The sequence below is a fragment of the Monodelphis domestica genome, chromosome 5 (genome assembly GCF_027887165.1).
Source record: "Monodelphis domestica isolate mMonDom1 chromosome 5, mMonDom1.pri, whole genome shotgun sequence".
NCBI classification, from domain to species: domain Eukaryota; kingdom Metazoa; phylum Chordata; class Mammalia; order Didelphimorphia; family Didelphidae; genus Monodelphis; species Monodelphis domestica.
Genome location: NC_077231.1, coordinates 181,005,871 through 181,025,507, shown reverse-complemented (window position 1 = coordinate 181,025,507; position 19,637 = coordinate 181,005,871). Strand labels below are relative to the sequence as shown.

The 19,637-nt window shown below is 34.0% G+C and overlaps 1 protein-coding gene across 4 annotated transcripts in view; it reads right to left on the bottom strand.

Annotated features, from left to right (window-relative positions):
- The window catches only part of FOXP2 (forkhead box P2), a 694,699-nt gene that overhangs the window by 573,845 nt on the left and 101,217 nt on the right, over positions 1 to 19,637 (bottom strand). For all 4 annotated transcript variants that reach the window (XM_007504164.3, XM_007504167.3, XM_016426114.2 and 1 more), the window contains exon 2: positions 19,093 to 19,251. The gene's annotated coding sequence lies outside the window, so the exon portion shown is untranslated. The remainder of the gene's footprint in view (positions 1 to 19,092; positions 19,252 to 19,637) is intronic.

Below are 19,637 nucleotides of genomic sequence, written 5' to 3'. Positions count from 1 at the left end.
GCTATCCTTATGGGAAATAATCAAAAACTGAGATTTTCCTCACCCTTCTTCCTAAGCAAAGGGATAAAGTGAATCTCTTTTGGATACCAATTGCTGTTCAGTATATTAAAAAATAGATAAATTTATTTTTATTAGATTGAAACATTCCAAATCACAATCAAATGGTAGAGGTAGAGGATAAAGGTAGTTCTAAATATGAAAACTGGGGTTTTTTAGTGGAAATTTAATCATGGAATCCACAATGTAGATTTTAAAACAAGTAATGGGATGTACTCAATAGAAGCAACAAATACCTCTGGGCATCAGCATAAGTTCACAAAAGGTAAATGACTTTAAAACATTCAATTAAAAAACACCGTTAAATCCCCCACTCAATATAAAGCCTCTAGACTGTGTTAAATTTGCAAAAACAACCAACTATACCTGTCTAGTCTCTAAGAAGAGAACATTCTGTTATTGGGACTGTGAGTTGGGTGGATGCAGCAGATAGAATCCTGAGCCTGATGCAAAAATATCAGAGTTTAAAACCCACATCAAGACACCAGCTATGTGATCCAAGAAAAGTCACTGATCCTCTGCCTCATTTCTTCCAATATTAAATGAGGACAATGATAACATGCCCAGAGTTTTTGTGAAGATCAAATAAGATCATAATTTTAAAGTTCTTAGCACATTGCTTGTCACATTGAAGGTGCTATATAAATGCTAGTTATTATTATTATTTATGTATAAATCAATATATTACAAGACAGGAAGTGTCCAAAGCAAAGAACAGATCCAGAGAAAGCACTCTGGGAAAATTTGACCAAGGACTGGACATAGACTTGTCAGTCAGAAGGCCACAAAACTGTGCAAACCCTTTGACCCAGCAATATGACTCCTGGGTCTGTATCCCACAAAGAGATCAGAGATAAGGGGGAAAGGTCCTACTGGCACCAAAATCTTTTTAGCAGCTCTTTTTTTTTTGGTGGCAAGGAATAAGAAACTGAGAGGGTGTCCATCACCTCCTCAGGAATGGATGAAAAGAGGTTGTAGAAATGGTTGTGAGGGAATACTACTGCCATGAGGAATGATGAGCAGGATGAGTTCAGAAAAATCTGGAAAGATATATGAATTGATGCAAAGTAAAATTAGCAGAATCAGGAGAACAATGTATACAGTGACAGAAGTACTGTTTGATGATCAACTGTGAAGGATGAAACATCATCAAAAGAAGTCTCCAAGATAATCGCAAGAGACTCATGAAGAAAATTCACAGTCAAAGAAGGAACTTTTGGTGTCTGAGCACAGATCAAAGAATGCCATCCTCCACTATATTTCCTTCATGAAATTTCTATAATGTGTAAAATGTTTGACTTTTATCATGATATGAACAATATGGAAATAGTATCATGTGAAAGTACAGATATAACCTATAAAAGACTATTCATAGCCTCAGAGAGGGATAAAGGGTAGGAAACGAGAAACCTTAAATTCTAGTGTCAGAAAACAATTGTCAAAAATTATTTCTGCTTGTAACTGAAAATTTTTTTTCAAATCTAGTATTACCACTTTCAGCATCAATATTAAATTTAGTACAATTGACATAGATGATTAAAATCAAGGATTTTAGGGTAAGCTTTTCTCCATTTTAAACGCTTATTTAATTATTTTTGTTTGTTTTTAGATTTACAATTTAAAATATTTAAAGAAAAAATGAAAATAAAAGAAGACTATCAAAAAACTATAAAACTGCATAACAATGAACAAAACTAAATAGCCAAAGGATATAAAATTTGTAATAATCAATAACTAATTGACTGTTGAAATTCAAATTTTACCCTGGCTACTCCATATTGCAAGAATATCATTCAAGCTACTGGTTTTTTGGAGATGAGCTTTCCATTTTCAATATGTATCTAGTATGGGAAGGATATTTTCTTATCAGCGAAATAAACCAAGGGTTGGACTTGAATGAAACTAATTAAAGACTCTGAAATAAATAGCAATGCCAGTGAAGAAGGGAAATAAAAAAGAAACTATAACTTGAAAACTAATTAGGAATAGACCTTTGAAATATAGCATGACCTAGCTTGATGGTGTCACATTTAAGAAGAACCAGTATTAAAGGTCTCGACTCAGGTTATGCTAACTATATTGTCTGTTTCTATATATTCTTACACTGAAGAAAAAAAGAAATCTCTAGGGAAAATCAAAAGATCGTTATTAAATAAAACACCTGAAAATTCACAATGCTCCATGAAATTAGTTTCTCAAAGGACCCGAAGTAGACACTACTGGTATATCCCATTAATTCCTGAGTGAAAATGTACAAACTGATCTCTACAAAGAAAGATCAGACATAATTTTAATAAAAAAAAATACAATGCAGCACATGAAGCACATTTCTTCACTTGCACTAGGAAGAATCCTCTTAAAAATGGAAGAGACTCTCTGGAAGTTGTGCTTACACCTTCAGAAAGTGACAGAAAAATGATGTTAAAGGCTCTTTAAAATGATAAGAATTTCTCCTTCACTTTTTCAGTTTGTGTGTTTTAGAACAAATTGAAAATATTGCTTAATAATCTGGAGCATTTTGAGGGAAGATCTGAAAGCAAAATATTCTTAATCAATCTGCCTATATCAGCAGTACTTAAAATACCTTTACAATCTCAGTTATGGGAGATGGCAGGTGTGTACACTTTTAGGAAAGACCTTAAGGCTAAATGTCTTTATGACACAGCTAAGTATATCTATTTATGGGGTTGAAAAGTCCTAAGTCCTTGTTTGCAAAACAAAGACATTTTTTCAGAAATATTTTTCAAGGTCCTTGGTGTTAAATAAGCAAATCCCTATTGATTTGGGGAAGTTACACCAGAGAAAGAGAAAAAGAGAGTGACCTTCTGAAGTAAACTTAGGTTAAATTATTGAGACTTTCTATTCAAGGCATGAATTTTTTAACTACTCTGATATCCAACCTTTATTATATAACCCAAAACAGTTCCTATGACCCACAGTGATTTTCCACATGGCAGACATCAAAATGGATCATGTGAATAATAATATGCATGCATAGGTGGCTTTGTCTTCTCTACACAAATCCTTCACAGATGCAAGCATTAAAAAAAAAGTCTATGCCTTCACCCATTTATTTAGTATTAGTCTCCAATCCCAATTATCTGTATTGGAAAGCTGGGAATTTGACTGAGCACAAGGATTTTCAGTAAAAGAAACGCATTTGGCTTTAACAAAACTTCCTTGTTTTTACAACCTTGTCTCCAAAATCTTAAAGGCAGGAGGTAAGCACAAGCCTCTTTTTTTTTAACTTTTATAAAAAAAAAAACATTCTTTTAATTTCAAATTTAGCAAACACCAAATAAAATGGGCATATTCATAATAAAATGATGATAAAAGAAAATTGTACATCAAACTGCATATCTCCATCATGTAGTTTACATTTCTTTTAAATTAAATAATAAATTCATCCTATAGGTTTCAAAGCTTCTGTGTGGTTTCTTTTTGATAATTTTTTTCCTGTTCCCTTCTCAGAATTTTTATTTAAAAATGCCACAATGACAATTTTCTCTTTCTTTTTTATTGTTTCCTACTCTATCCTCTTTGGTCCTCCTTCCCTTCAAACTCTTTGGAAGACCCCCCAAAAAAAGGCAAAATAAACTCCTTGTAACTTATACCAAATTAATCTCCACTTTTTCAATGTACATAAATATTGCATTTTGTGTCCATCATCAATGCCAAGAGGTGATTAGCATATTCTTTAACAATCCAGTGGAGCCATGGTTGGTCCCTATATTGATGAAAGAGTTCTCAAGTTTTTCAAAGCTATTTTCCTTAAGATTATGTTGTTATATAAATTGTTCTCCTGATTCTATTCATGAACTGAATCAGTTCATAAAAGTCTTCTTAGGTTTCCCTGAAATTATTTGTATTTTCTCACTAAAAATAATATTTCATTACATTCTAATAATATAATTTGTCTGCAGTTACTGAAAATATGGAAACCCCAGAATTTCTAGTTCCTTAGTCTTATAAAAAGAAATATTATATATTATACTGTGAATGTTAGATTTACTACACCCTGCTTAGTCTTTAGAATTCTAGCAACCAGGAATGTATACAGAACCACTTAAGGATTAAGTGTGGAGGAGGATGGTCTATGACCCACATGTGGTAGCAAGTGACAAATCAGAAACAATTGACTGACCCCCTGGGCTGTCCTAAGCCAAGTTTAAGCCACCATTGGTACATGTGAGACACAGGAACTGATGTAAAGAACTGCCTTTATATTTTGTGTCACTTCCTGTGAGAGGGACTTTGGTGTCTTTTTGAGCTGGTTCTTGACTTGGAGAGCTGGAGCATGGAGACCTGAGACTGCTTCCCTTAGGGGACCACATGGTGAGTGTTAAGGCTGAATCTTCTTTCCCTGGCTTTCTGCAGGCACCAGCCTCCAAGGAGGCCCATCTTGGAGGAGATCTTGTGGCTGGAAGCCAAACTAGATTTAATCTTCTGGGAAGGCCCCTTGGCTGAGGCCTCTAACCCCCCCCCCCCCCCCCCCCCCCGCCCCAGGCCAGGCCAGAGCAGAGATCTACCCTTTTCCTTCTTTCTCCCTCATTCTTAATTTCTTCCTTCTATTGTAAATAAATCACCATAAAATTCTATTCTGACTTGAGTATTTCTTTGGGATTTAGAATTTAAATCCCTGGCGACCATTAAATAATATATTCAGTCTCAACCCTAAAAATTTACTCTTACCAATACACAGTTTAGACATACAACTCCTCCTCTTCTTTCTGTAATCTCTTTTGAGGTACAGGCCGACTAGTGGTATTGGTGAATGAAAGAGTAATTATAATTTAATGGTCATAGCTTTAAAATGCTTTCTGTAATGGGTGGATCCATTTACAAATCCATCCTCAATGTACTAATATGCCTGTTTTTCCACAATGCTTCCAAATTTGTCATTTTCCTCTTTTGCCATTTTTGCTAGTCTGATTATGAGATAGAATCCCAAGGTTACTTTGATTTGCCTTTCTCTAGTTATTAGCAATTTAGAGCACATTTAAAATATGGTTATTGTGAGCTTAGGTTTCTTCTTTCAAAACTGTCTCCTTAGATCCTTTGACAATTATATATGTTGGGGAAGGGCTTGATGCACTCACTAGAAGAGAGTCCAGTCCTAATTTTCAGTAGGTTTTGAATTAAGTCCTGAGAGCTTAGATGAATTTTGCCCTTTCTTTTGAGGAGTCTCTTTTCTCTATTAATGACATCTGACAGCAGCCAACTAGACAAGATTTGCTGAAGCTATACAGGGGCACAAATTTGTACAGAAGGAAGATAATCTAGAAGTCTTTGTAGAACATTACACTTTTTTCCTGAAAAGCTTACCTGACTATATACAAAAGACTTTCAAAGTACATTATGAACCAACACTTTTCAAGGTATCTCTACTTCCTCTGTAAAGACCGTATCACTAGAATCTACAGTACAAGTGTATCTTCCCCAAAATCCCTGTACAATGGTAGGTACACAAAGTCTCAAACATTTGTCATCCTATCCTCAAACAAGATACATCCTATATCAATGCATTTATGTAATTTCTTTTTATAAGTCAGGTACTTTTATTAGTTTAAAAACATAAATATTTTCATTTTCTCTGTTATAGCTAGCCTCTCCCCTACCAAAAAAAAAAACACCTTAGTTTCCCAAATGATATATAAAAATCACAATAAGCTTTGATTTCATCTAAAACAAATAGAATATCATTCTTCCCTAGATAACAAAATGAAGTAATGATATCTTCCTTTTGCCTTTCCAAAGTTCAAGAATTTGTAGGATTAATCAAAGTAATTTCTCTAACCTCTTCAAAATGGACTATAACTCAATTTATTTTTTTAATTTTTATTTTAAAAATTTTCCATGTTTATATGATCCATTTTCTTGCCCTCTCCTCTTCCTTCCCCCCTTCCCAGAGCCAACAAGCACTTAAACTCGGTTGTACAAATGTTATCACTTCATACCTATTTCCATATTGTAGCATTCCAAGCATATTCACATCTATGAAATATAAATCATTGTATGGTTACTGTGTCTCCAAGCATAAGGTCATACCAATGAGGCTTGTGAATGTAACCTTGAACTAGCCATGCAGCCCTTGGCTAGGACAAACTCATTAACATGTGCGGAGTACTCTCTGGAGAAAGCTAGGGTTGTAATCTACACGCCCAAAGGTGTTTCCTCTACCTTACCACCCAATAATGATTGTTTATGCTCTCTGATAATCGCTACTAATTGGAAACTCCTCCCCACCTACTCAGCAATAAAAGCAGTAGGAGGAGCCCATGAAGCTCTCTTGGAACTTTCTCTCCCCTCTCTCATACTTCCTCTCCCCCTTTGTGGAGCTCTGCTCCCCTCCTTAACCCTACTCTGCTCCTTAATCCTATCTCCCTCTTTCTCTCTCCTTTCTGAATCTCTTCCTCCAGGAGGCTCCAGCCCCTGTCGGCTTGCATTCTTTACCTTAATCTCCTCCTCTACTTCCTATTCCACTGATCCTCATATTTTCCTTCCAAGGAGATATCATAGGGGTTGCCTGCCCTATTAAAACACTGACTTTGTCCGTGTCTGTCAGTCTTCACCCTGGTTCACCGATTCCCTACTTCTCCTCTGGTCCCTATCACAAAGGAGAACCCCCCTTTCCTGTGTGACCCCTGCTGGTTCAGGGTATCCCACACATATTATTCATTTTTACTATAGAACAATCTTTTAAAGCCTAAACCCCAAATCACGTACACGTACACATATGTGCATGTGATAAATTGTTTCATATGTTGTTCTTTTGCATTTCTATTCCTTTATGTAGTATACTCCTACTCCTAAATGTAGTATAACTCAATTTATAAGTCAATTCAATAAAAATAATGTTAATATCTATTATGTGCAAGGTAACTATGCTAGATGCTAAGAGTACTAAATTTCCTCTTTGAATTTACAAGATATTAGGGGAAACATTACATGTACATGTATATAAAAAAGAGGAAAAGTCCTAACAACTAGGAGAATTCTAATTGTTAGAGATATAAACATTCTTTATGGGTTTTTATTTGTAATTAGTTTCTAAAAGTGAATTACTAATATCTATTTAGATGAGTTCTTAGCAATCATCTTTTTCAACGTTGCCTCCTTTTAAATACAAAAATCCTTGGACCCAGAGAGGTTAACCAACTGGCCTGATTTCACAAAATTAAGTAACAGATCTCAGATCTAAACAGATTTCCACTGACTCCCAACCCAGTACTCTTTCCACGGAGTAGAAAAGCAAGGCATAAAAGAACTGAAGAATTTGAATGTCATTACACAATGCTAAGGGACAAGGGCTCCAATCTCTTAAATCACCATTTTATGTAGTTTCCACTAGAGTTCTATGTCTCTGAGCATGAAAAATAAAATTAATAACATAAATAATTTTGAAGTGGTATTTGTTGCTAATTCTTTAATCAGAATAACATTTTAAATTGCTCCCTTCATCTAAAAGGGGTGCTAGAAATAAGGTCCTAGAAAAGACAAGGTCCTAGAAAAATAGAATCTCTAATTTGGAAGGGACTGAAAGGCTATCTAGTTCAATCAATAATTGAACAGGAAAAATGTCTTTAAAATCTCTGAATAATGATCACCCCAATTCTGCTCAAGACCTTTGGTGATGACTCATTACCTATTTAGGCAACTCATTTCACTTTTTAACAGCAGTAACTGGATTTAAAGATTTTTCTTATCTTGAGCTAAACTTTGTCCCCCTGTCTCTGAAGAAACTTCTCTTCATTTTATCCTCTAGGACCAAGCAACTAAAGTTTAATCCCTCTTCTACACATGACAGTCCTTTCAAGTTTTAGTTTATGCCTCTACATATCCCTTATACTATTTCCAGAGATATCCAAAACTAGGTATTAAAGCAAAATATGTTTTACAAATTCCGCAAATTGCAATTTTGTAAGACAAAAGTTGTTATACAGGCAACTCTCAGTTGAATATGAACTATAATTTATCAGAAACCTGGGTCATGGCCAAAATATATCAAAATCATGGATGCTCTACATGCCTCAAATTTTAGGAAGGAAAAAATCCAAGAACAGACATATATTATTCATAATATTGTTTAGAATAATTATATTGAAAGTCCAGCAAGGTTATTTTTATGCTGTTTTGATTAATGTCAAATGAACTGAATAAAATACATTCATCTCTTAAAAAATGACACTACAAAAATATTGCCAAAAATAAAATGTAGAAAAGAGGGAAGAAAGATTAATTCTGAAACCTTTTTAACAAAAATTAAAATTATGAAGGAGGATTGGAAGTATAATTTCATCAACATAGAAAAATCTCAGATGAGGAATATCCTTCTTCTAATGCAAGTCAGTACCCATTCTGCAATTAATCTCCCTAAAGAACAGAGAGCTTCAAAGACAGCCACTACCTGTTAGAAGAGGGACTTGAACCAGGAATTTATTGGCTGCAATGCTAATTCTCAATCTTCTCTCTAACCATGCAGCTTCTGAAAACTTTAAAAATTTTACTAAACAAACATCAAGGAGACTATTAATTCCTTTGATAGCAGAATAAAAAAAATAGAAAATAATCAAGTTAGCAGAGCTTTAATATGAAAAATGAAACTCTTCTAAGGATATTGGATGGCCACACAAAATTCTCTACCAATTTGGGAAGGATTCTGAAGACAAAGTAAGGCAAACAAGTAAAAGTTAAAAACAATAATTATTGATAAGACACCACTGTCAACCCACTGAATATGTGTGCTTTACTACTGCAAGAGAAAAATTGTTTATGCTTCATTAAAATAATTTCTTATTTTAAAAAATGCCCAAACATGCAAAATGGCATTTCACTCATAATGAATAAATGTCAAATCAAGAATCTTTCCTTTCTCCCTCTTTCCATTATTTTCTAAAATTCTTACTTTTAAAGAATTATCTTAGATTTGAAACATGCACTTTGACAAAACAGATTTTTTTTTATTTAACAAAATATGGATCTTATGATTCTGTTATTTACAATTGATTGTTAAGCAGAAACTATACCTTAGTCTCTGGAAGATTAGATTTCAAATGATCACACCTCACTCTTCTTTTTAGTAAACTATTTAGAACCAAGTGAGTATGGATAATAAATTGTTAGCAGAAATTCAAACTACAGTATTGGTACATTTTCAAATAATCATTTGTAGGTTTTTCATTTCTCCTTTTTTTAAGTTTTTAAAGTATAATAATGTGTGACATAACAAATATTGCTTTCTCAGATACATTTTTATTACTTCATTTTAAATACAGAGAACTAGCTATTTTTAAAGAGAATATATCAATAAAATAGAATAGCATTACATGCATATTATCTGTGACCCAAATGCATTGTGATTAACATAAGATGAGTATAATTTGAACACCTAAAATCATGATCTGTTTCCTACTGGATCAGAAACATTTCTATTAAGGATCAGATTCATACTTTTTTCCCCTGAAAACAAGAATAGGATCTGTTTTCTCCCTTCTAGGAACCTCCAAAGATTAAACTCTATGTTTAAGTGACAAAACAATTTCAATAAATTCTTCTTTAATGACTGAAGGTACTGAAATGAAATTATATTTGAAAGAAAATGCCTATTTTCTATTTGAAAGTCTAAACTAATATTCTAATTAAATTGTATTCTGTCCATCTATCATTTATTTTCTTGCATGACTGTTTCAGAAATTCCTAATAATCCCATCTCTAGAGTCAAAAGACATAAAGTAGAAAATGAAATCTAAAAAAAAAATAATCTTCCCAAACAAATAGTTGCACAGCAAAGTTTAAGGAAATGGCTAGCAAACAACAAATGGAGAAGACAACAAGCTACTATCCCTAAAAATAATAGCTTTTGGACACGAGGGATTTAAAATATATATGTATCAGAATCTATTGATGAAACAATCATCAATAAGAAAAAATATGAAAACTTGGAAGAAAAACATGGCAATAGAGGCAGAAGACAAATAGAATAATTTGGTTTTCTACACTCCTCAAGGCAGAAACTCTTACTAATCTAGGTTTCATTCTGATTTCCTAGTGCACACAAAGCAGACAATTCATTGTTTGTTAATTGATTAATAAGTGTAAGTTTCTTGTTTCTGTTGAGTCCTTTTCAGTCAAGTCTGATTCTTTGCAACCAGATCTGGGATTTTCCTGGCAAAGATATTAGTTTCCCATTTCCTTCTTCAGCTCATTTCACAGAAGAGGAAACTAAGGTAAACATGGTGAAGTGATTGCCCAGGGTCACACAGCTATAAGTGTCTGAGGTCACATTTAAACTCCAGAAGATGATTCCAGGCCCAGCACTGTACCCATTGTACCACCTACCTTCCCCATACCTGCTAACCCATAACTACTTGATAAAACATGTCTCTCATGCTAGCTTAGAAGTTTCAGATTTTTAGGAATCTCTAGTATTAATATCATATCTACATAATTTAAACTATAAATTACAAAGGGGTAATTCTAAATCACAAAGTACATTTCTCTACTTACTTTCAAAGGAAACAACTTAAACTCAGATTTAATTAATTTATGCACGTGTTTCACTATGTACCAAACACTATCAGGTATGAACTTGTAAATACCCACATGGTCTGTTAAGAAGTAATCATTTTCTTAAAAATTACCAAGCATTTTTTGTTGCCAATGCTTTTTGATGGCAGGATGATCTGTTCAAAGGGTAAATTGTCTGACACTCTTATGGCTAAACTAATATTGAAACTATTGAAACTGGATAGTAAAAGGATCACAAATTTATAGGACAGAAAAGGACTTTCAGGGGTCATTTTATTCTTGCCCCTTATCCTCAGGAAATGGCTTGAGAGATTCTCCTGCAACATCCAAACCAAAGAGCTTATGATTTACCCGATAAAATGAATTATTTGACTATAGGATTATTTGATAGAGTATTTCTTATTAGTTTAAGGCATCATGTATTATATAATCTACTTTGTATAATTAACTTTAGCTTTGTTGTTTTTATTTGTTTTATTTTCTGCTATATGCACAGTAGATATTTCTTCCACCAATAATATCAACAACTCATTCTGCAATTTAATCTTTTTTTAAGCTAAATCCTTGTCTTGGTATCAAATCTAAGACAGAAGAACAGTAGGGACTACGCTATCAGGGTTTAAGTCATTTGCCCATGGTCAAACAGCTTGTAAGTGTTTGAGGCCAGCTTTGAATCCAGATTCTCCAGACTCCAGGCTAGGTGCTTAACCCACTGAACCTGTCCCTACCTTAAGAGAGGTGCAAGAAGCATTGAAAGGTTAAGTGACTAGTACTAAGTCCTCCAACAAGTATACATCAGAGACAAGGCAGGAGCAGGTCTTCCAGACTTCAGCCTCAGCCCTCTATGCCAAAGCATAAATATATTATTTTCAAGGCCAATATGATCCACTAAGTATGTTTATTTCTCATGTGTTGGTCATGTGTTAAGAATTATCAGTATTTGGGTTCAAACTAAATCAATTATTCTATTACCTTTATAGGAAATGAGGGTTGATGCTCAGAATTTACTGTTGAAGAAAACATAGTTAAGTATATTTGGGTGCTAGGTTTAAATTTGAAGATACTAATTATAAACAATTTACCAATTTTAAAATACTTAGAAATACTATATGATAACATATTTACATTTCAAAGCCAGCACTAAGGAAGAATTCCAATTTCATATTTCTTGCAATCTCTCCACAATTTTCCTATTTACAATTTTATATGTTCAGAGCTTCAAAGGATATCAGAATCCAGTCTATCCAGTCTAACCACCCCTCAGCTTAAAAATGAGGAAATTGGGGCCTAAAGAGATACAGGAATTTGCCCAATAACTGAAGGTGATCTTGAGTCCAACATCTGAAGTGTTTGATCCTTCAATCACCTTCACCATCACCTTGTGATATGATTCCATTCATCTATGGGCTATTTCCCTGATTCAAGTTTCTTTGTATTCAGAAGCATCCACAATTGACTGACTCTTGTTTTCTTTCTTCTCTTTCACAGCCAAATTCATTAAAAGCCTACCCTTACTGCCTCCATTTCCCCTGCTCTAACTCATTTCTGAAGTTTTTATAATTTGATTTCCAACATCTTGTTGTTCAATTGTTTTGTCGATATTTTTCATAACTCCATTTGGGGTTTTCTTGGCAAAGATATAACAGTGGTTTGCTGTTCCCTACAAAAACTGAGCCATATGTAGTTTTGTGATTTGTTCAGGGTCACATAGTCTTGAAATGTCTGAGGCCAGTATGGCAAGTAATATATAATTAAATCTTCATTATAGTATGAAGGAAAAGATATTGCTTACACTAGAGAAAATTTCATTGAGAAAACAGGGTGAAGAATGGTGTGCTTCAATTTGCATTCAGACTCCATAAGTTCCTTGTCCGGGGATGGACAGCCTTTTATTCATTATGAATCTCTTGCAATTGACCTGGATCTTTGCATTGCTGATAACAGCAAAATCATTCACAGTTGATTCTCACATGCTATTGTGCACAATGTTCTCCTGGTTCGGCTCACTTCACTTTGTATCAAGTCATATAAGTCTTTCTAAGTTTTTTTGTGATCATCTTGTTAGTCATTTTTCATGGCACAATAGTATTATATTACAATCATATACCACAACTTGTTCTGTCATTCTCAATTGATGAATAGTTCTTTAGTTTTTAGGTTTTTGCCACCACAAAAAAAGATGTTATAACTATTTTGGCATATATAGGTCTTTTCTTCCTATCTTTGAATTCTTTGTCAAATAGTCTTTCATGGCATACAGATGGCCAGATGTCTTTGCTATTGAGCATACTATTTGTTGGCTCCTAGAAAACATGCCTCTGTCAAATGGAATGTACCTTGGCCATTCAGTTATGAAGATGTTCTGCAAGAACCTATGCCAATAACTCCACCTTCATCTGACATGTAATAGCAAAGTTTTGTGGGAAATATCAACAGTTCTTGAAGGCTGAGAAGAAGAAAAAACGAGTTTGTCCCCTCCTACCATAACCCTCTCAGCTTCCAAAAACCAGATGAACAAGGTCTCAGCACTAAAGGTCAAGACTACATATATCCTGAAGAATTCTCTAACTACAAAAGAGATAGAATGCAAACAGGGATTTTAAGGAGTATGTAAGGCTGAGAGATGTGTAATATATTAAAGCTTCACCAAAGAAGCCAAGTACCACCAAGTTGCAGAGGTAGTCCACACATTAAAGTTGCAAAACAAAGAGATGACAAAAGGCAGACTGATCGTTTTAGCCTAGTACACTCCAAGTAGTACATACCATTCTTCTCACAAGCAAAAGCCTAGAAGCTAGTTTATTCATGGATTATCTTATTCCTCATCCAGTTCAGAAGTGAATATCATAAAAGTGAGTAGCCTTTAAACCACCTAAGACCTTTTGTGAGAGAAGGGAAAGAGCCCTTCAAAGCAAGAGCCATAAATATGCTAGCTCCCACCTGGTTCTGAAAGTATCTTCTCAGAGGGGCAGAACCGCTTTCCCTGGTGAACCACTTTTGGGTAGAGAGGGCATAGGAAATATACTTTTTCTCCTCAATCAACCTTGCACTCAACATGTGAAAGATATCATCCATTCACAATTCCTCTGAGGATTATATTCTTGAGGAGGTAATAATTAGTCCTTGACTATCTTTACCAAAGCTTGGATCTTAGTAATGAAAGAAGTCCCATTATGTAAAGACCCAAATTGGTCTGAATAACTTCTACTTTTTTAAATTAAAATTTATTTGTTACATTAAAATACCCAGATAACTTCTTCCCTTCCCTTGCTCAATTAGAGAAAGTATCATTTAACAAAAAGATACATGTGTATGTAAAATTATATCTTGCTTATTACTATTTATCAATTCTTTCTCTGGAGGTGGACATATACAAGTAATGACTTCAAACAATTTCTGTTGCTATATATATGCTTCTGATCATTTAACTCTTCACAGCCTCATGTAGGTATTTCCTTGTTATTTTAATTAACCTGTTTTTATATTTCTAATAGTACAGTATTTTTCCTTCACAATCATATGCCACAACTTGTTTAGCCATTCCACAATTCAACTGATGGGTATCCCCCCTTCAATTTCCAGTTCTTTGCTACTCTAGAGTTGTTATAAATATTTTATAACTTGTTCATTTTCTTTTTTCCTAATCACATTAGGAAATAAACCTAATGGCAGTATTGCTGGGTCAAAAGGTATTCACAAATTTATAACTTTGGGAATAACTCCAGATTGTTCCCAAATTAATAAATGGTCAAAAGAAATGAACAGAGAGTTTTTGAAGGAAGAAATCAATGATATATGTAACTGAAAATGCTCTAAATTATTATTGATTAGAGAAATGAAAATCAAAACAAGCTTGTGATATTATCTCACACCTATGAAATTAGCTAAAAGGATAAATGGTCAAAATGACAAATGTTGAAGAGGATGTGGGAAAATAGGGACACTAATACTGTGAAAAGGAAACAAGACTGACAGTTTGTGGGGGAAGGGGCCAACAGGGAGTGGAAGTTGGGTCTTGTGACTAGCACTTCCTTCCTGCAGGTTGGGACTTGCTTCCTGGTGTTGGAGGAGAGAGGAGCTTGTTCAGCCCAGTCTGGTGTGGTGTGCCACCTCTTTCTTGGTTCAGCTGAAGATTCAAGCCCAATCTCTTCTGAAGGTTAGAACTGTTCTTGTTTGCTTTCTATCTACTGCTAAGATTCTGAATTATACAAAACTGGACTGATATAGAGTAGACGGGAGTGGGAGAACCCTCAGCCAGCCTCTGGGCCTGGCCTCAGCTCTGAAGCTGAGGAAAAACTCCAATCCAAACTGGTTAATAAACTTTATATTATTTGAATTCACAGTCAGATAAGTGGACTATCTTTTCTGGTCATAGAGGGAGCTGAACTTCAGTTCAGTCATTCCAGGACAAAGAGTCCTTATTGGACCCCTGCTGTTTCCTCTCAGCAGGGGGCATCTCCCTCCTTTGCCTCACCAAGCAATATGCCCTCTCTCCCCTTAACTCCTCCTTACCCCTATACAATCCTCCCATTATCCCCATTTTTCCAATCCCATTTCCTTTCCCAATAAATATTACAATATACTCCTGGTAGAACTGTGAACTGATCCAAATATTTTGGAGAATCTGAATAACTTATCAAAGTACAGTCAATGATAGCCAATTATTTATCTATAGAACTAAAATTCAGAGAATAAGAGGAATAATTAAAATCTAAGTAGTCATTGTTCTACATATTTATTAAAATAAAAAATAACTTTCCTATTTTTATGTTGTATCTATCCTATGAAATAAAAGTTCTTTAAGGGCAGGGGCTCTTTAAAAAAAAGTGTTGTCTGAGAATCCCTAATGCTTATTAAATAGCAGGCACTTATCAAATAACCACTGAATTGGTAGTAGCAGAGTGTGTATTTGATCTGGAGTCCTCTGACTCCAAGGCCAGACCTGTTTCCATTATAATGTAGGAACAGAAAAATAAGAGAAAAGGGAAAATGAAAAAATTGTCTCAAAAAGGGAGAGGAAAATTTAGCCTATATCCAAACAGCTCTGTTTTGTAAGGAATTCAGGAACCACAGCACTATTTCAATAACCAATCAGAGACACAGAAAGAACTGATTGTACTTCGATCTTGATAGGACTTAATCATGAAACACAAGAGCCAAAATTGAACCAAACCAAACCAACAAATAAAACCCCCAGAGATCTTAGATTTCATGGTCAGAGGATCACAGTGATAGTCCCTTTCTATTCTGCAAAGGACCAACCACATTCAGTAGTATGCTGCTGAGTACTAAGTCTTAAATTTTAGGAAGGAGTATGAAATTTATTCAAAGGAAGGCAACCAAAATGTGGAAGTTTCTTAAAGTCATACCACACAAGGATGAGCTGATGCAGTTAGAGATGTTTATCTTGGAAAAAGATAAGACTTATACCTTTAAATATGAGTAGAGCATTTATGTGGAATAGAACAAAGAGTATTTTGCTTGATCCTAAGGACAGAACTCACAGCCAAAGCTGAATGAAGATTTAGTATAGTTATTATACATGGAAAAACTTGGGATACCATAGGAGGAAGAGAGATCCTCATCACTGAAGGACTTCAAGCAGGGCTAAATGTTATAGATAAAATGATTATTCACTCACTGTCCAAAATTAACTCTGAGTCTCAGCATACACAGTCTATTTGATCCTAGAATTCTTTGTCTTTCTGAGACATGGCATAGAGGGTAACAGATGAGGAAGAGAGGACGTTAGATGGCAGTGAATCATGTAGGAACTCAGGGGATGGAAACTACTTCTACCAGTGCATATCAGCAACTCATCTATAATGTAGTTTTAGAGTCTCTCCTCTTGGGAGATTCAGATCAAGTGACTTGCCTTGCTGATAATAAACATAGGTAGCGTAATATAAAGCAACCTTGCTTTTTGATTCCAAAGATGGACTTTTATCTACTATGTCAAACTTCCTCTCACTATAACTTGGTTAACTTCTTAGAGTTTGATATAACTTTTCATCAAAATTGTTTCAAAAACTTTAAACATTTGCAAATTTAAAAAAGTCAGAAATCACAGTTATTATTACTACTAATAATTTTATTATTATATTGGTAATATAATAATAAATTAGCAAACTAATTTATAAAAGACATTTTAATACTTTTCTAAATATGTACATGATCCTTAAATCTTATGATCTTCCACCACACTTTTTTGGGTATATCTCATAATGTCCTTTTGGCCACATCTTTTTTCTCCCAAGTGTTTCCTAGGGCTGCATCTGTCTAGAAATGAAATGTGAAGTGTTTGAGTTGAATAATATAGGCATGTTACCAGACATCCTTAAAGTTAAAAGAGCAGTTCCTTAAGGCTTTATAGATAAAATGATGACACCAAGTATCCACTGGATTAAAAAAAAGGAGTGTCAGTCTCATAAAAATAACTAAAATAATTATAGGAATGGAAAAGAAGACTAGAAAACAGCATGGATATGTTCTCCACCTTCCAGTTTGGGGTCCTCTGGACTGCTAAAGGTAGCCAATAGTTATAATATTCTCTTAAGTTGGGTAAGCAGTCAGAAAATGATAAATTATTTTGTAGATATAAAGGATACCCCAAATACATCTATAAATTTTCTTTGAAAGTAAGGATAGTAGCTTGAAACAAATTGAAACAAAAGATTTCAAAATAAGTTTTACCAATCATTTTGTTTTTACTAAGTTATTGGACTTACTAAAATATGAATTTGAAGTCATAGAGAGTATAACTCTTAAGTGAATGAGACAGTGGATAGAGAACCATTGTCAAAACAAGACCTCAGTTCCAATTCTACCTCTTAAACTTATCACCTATGTGAACATGAACAAATTAAACTCTCAAGCCTTTGGTAATTCCTCCAAAGGAGTCATTTATTTCCAGTTGTAGATCCCTATGAAAAGAAATTCACATGCCCAGATATACACATGTGTATGAGTGCACATGTGCATATATATATATATGTGTGTGTGTACAATTTTTTTTTTGTTATTGGCTCTTTTGAATAACTTGGTTTTGGAGGAGTTCCTTATGCATTAGGAACATACATAAAACGAACACACTACTGTTTGACAAACAAAAAACAGCATTTAATCATTTCTAGCTTTTCAAACTTTTCAAAGTAATTTAGTTATAAAATTTAGATATCTCAGCAAGTATCAACACACACACACACACACACACACACACATATATACACACACACATATAGGTGCTCCTCAAGAGAGCAAGTTAAATTACCTCTTATATAAAGAAGATTTTATAAAAAAAAAAAAAGAAAGAAGATGTTAATACGGTCTTCTCTACTTCTCCCAATTTTCTTCTTATTTGTATTTCTGATATTATTTTTCTCTGATATGTTTTAAAATCAATACTGTGTATTGGTCCCAAGGCAGAAGAGCAGAAAGGGTTAGGCAATGGGAGTTAAACGACTTTTCCAGGGTTGCAGAGATAGGATATGTCTAAGGCCAAATTTAAACCCAGGGCCTCCTATCTCTAGGCCTGGCTCTCAATCCAATGAGCCACCCCCAGCTGCCCCCTGAGAAGGATACTTTTAAGAGTATTTTATTACTATGTATTCTTTTATAAGACATATTTTTCCAATGTTTAAATATAGAGGCTTAGAAATCATTCAAAATACTAGAAATTGTTATTAGTTGTTCATTCCTAGATTTATGGGATTAGGAGGCTACATCTTACTTAGGAATTCCAAGAAAATATCAAATCTTTACTACATAATGAGTGAAAATATACTTAATTTTCCCCTTATATGCAAATAATTCCAGAAAATGAATTTTAATTTGGCTTTCTTATTCAAATGATTAGTCCTACCTTCCACATCATAACAAACTGAAAAATATATACTCTATTCCAAAATAACAAATCCTCAAATTATGCATTTTCCCAGCAGTTCAGGAAAATAAATTCAATCCAACTAAGCTTAAATATATGTTTAAAAAAAAACAACAGAATTCACCATGCTGTTATAAAATGATCCACTGATTAGATGTAATAAGTCATAGAATCACACATCAACATGCACAATTATAAAAAGGTGATATTCAAAGCAGGATTATAATATCAATAACAAAAGTTGCTAAAGCCTATAGACAGTATCACTTTTATGAGTAACTTCAATATATATAAATTTTTATCATTCAGCTCCAGGAGAGGAATGCCAAATCTATTCATTTCTTCTTAAAGATTTCAGGTTCAAAATTATAGAAAACAATAGTGCCTTGAGCTGGTATGTGAAACAAAATATCACAAACCTAGGTCAAGGTGGTTACTAACCAAAAGAAATGACATTTGATAAGTAAAACATACAAACAAGATCCAAACCCTGTGAGTCTCTTGCTTTCCTATTCTCCTCGAAGGCTTTCCTAACTTTAATTTCATTCTCTTCCACATTTTCCCAGCAGCAAAAAACATACTTTAGAGTCTTGTGGAATAGGCAATATGCAGTTTAAATAACTTACATTAGTAGATTCAAGGAGATCTTGTCTTCAGTTCTTTCTTCAGAGATATAGGTGCCTTGTTCCTTTTTCTTCCCCTTAGAATATTCTTTCCTTCAGGCTTTTCTCCTGCCTCTCTTATATCAGGATGAAGGAAGGGTCAATGGATTTCTATTATTTAATCTGCAGAAGGGAGAAAATACTTTCAATTGTTATGGCATGTAACTTAAACCTTTTTTTTTAACTTTGTTGAAATCTTTTTAGCATCATTTTCCATCAGTGAATAAATGTTGGGTATTGATACAGAGCAGTCCATGCCCAATTGTGGTCAAATAACAGACTTATAATGAGCCCAAATAACAGTGAATTTGTTTGTTTTTTAACTTTTTTCCTAATATCAATATATATGCTCTATAGTAGGAACCATGAATGCTGATGACAGCAAAGACCCAGGAAAAGACTAGGAATTCTAGAAGGAAAAGGGGAATCAATAAATTTGAAGGCAGGAAAAGGCTTTGTTTATAGTAGAGATTTTGAAGTCTAGAAAATGAAGACAAGAGAAATTATAT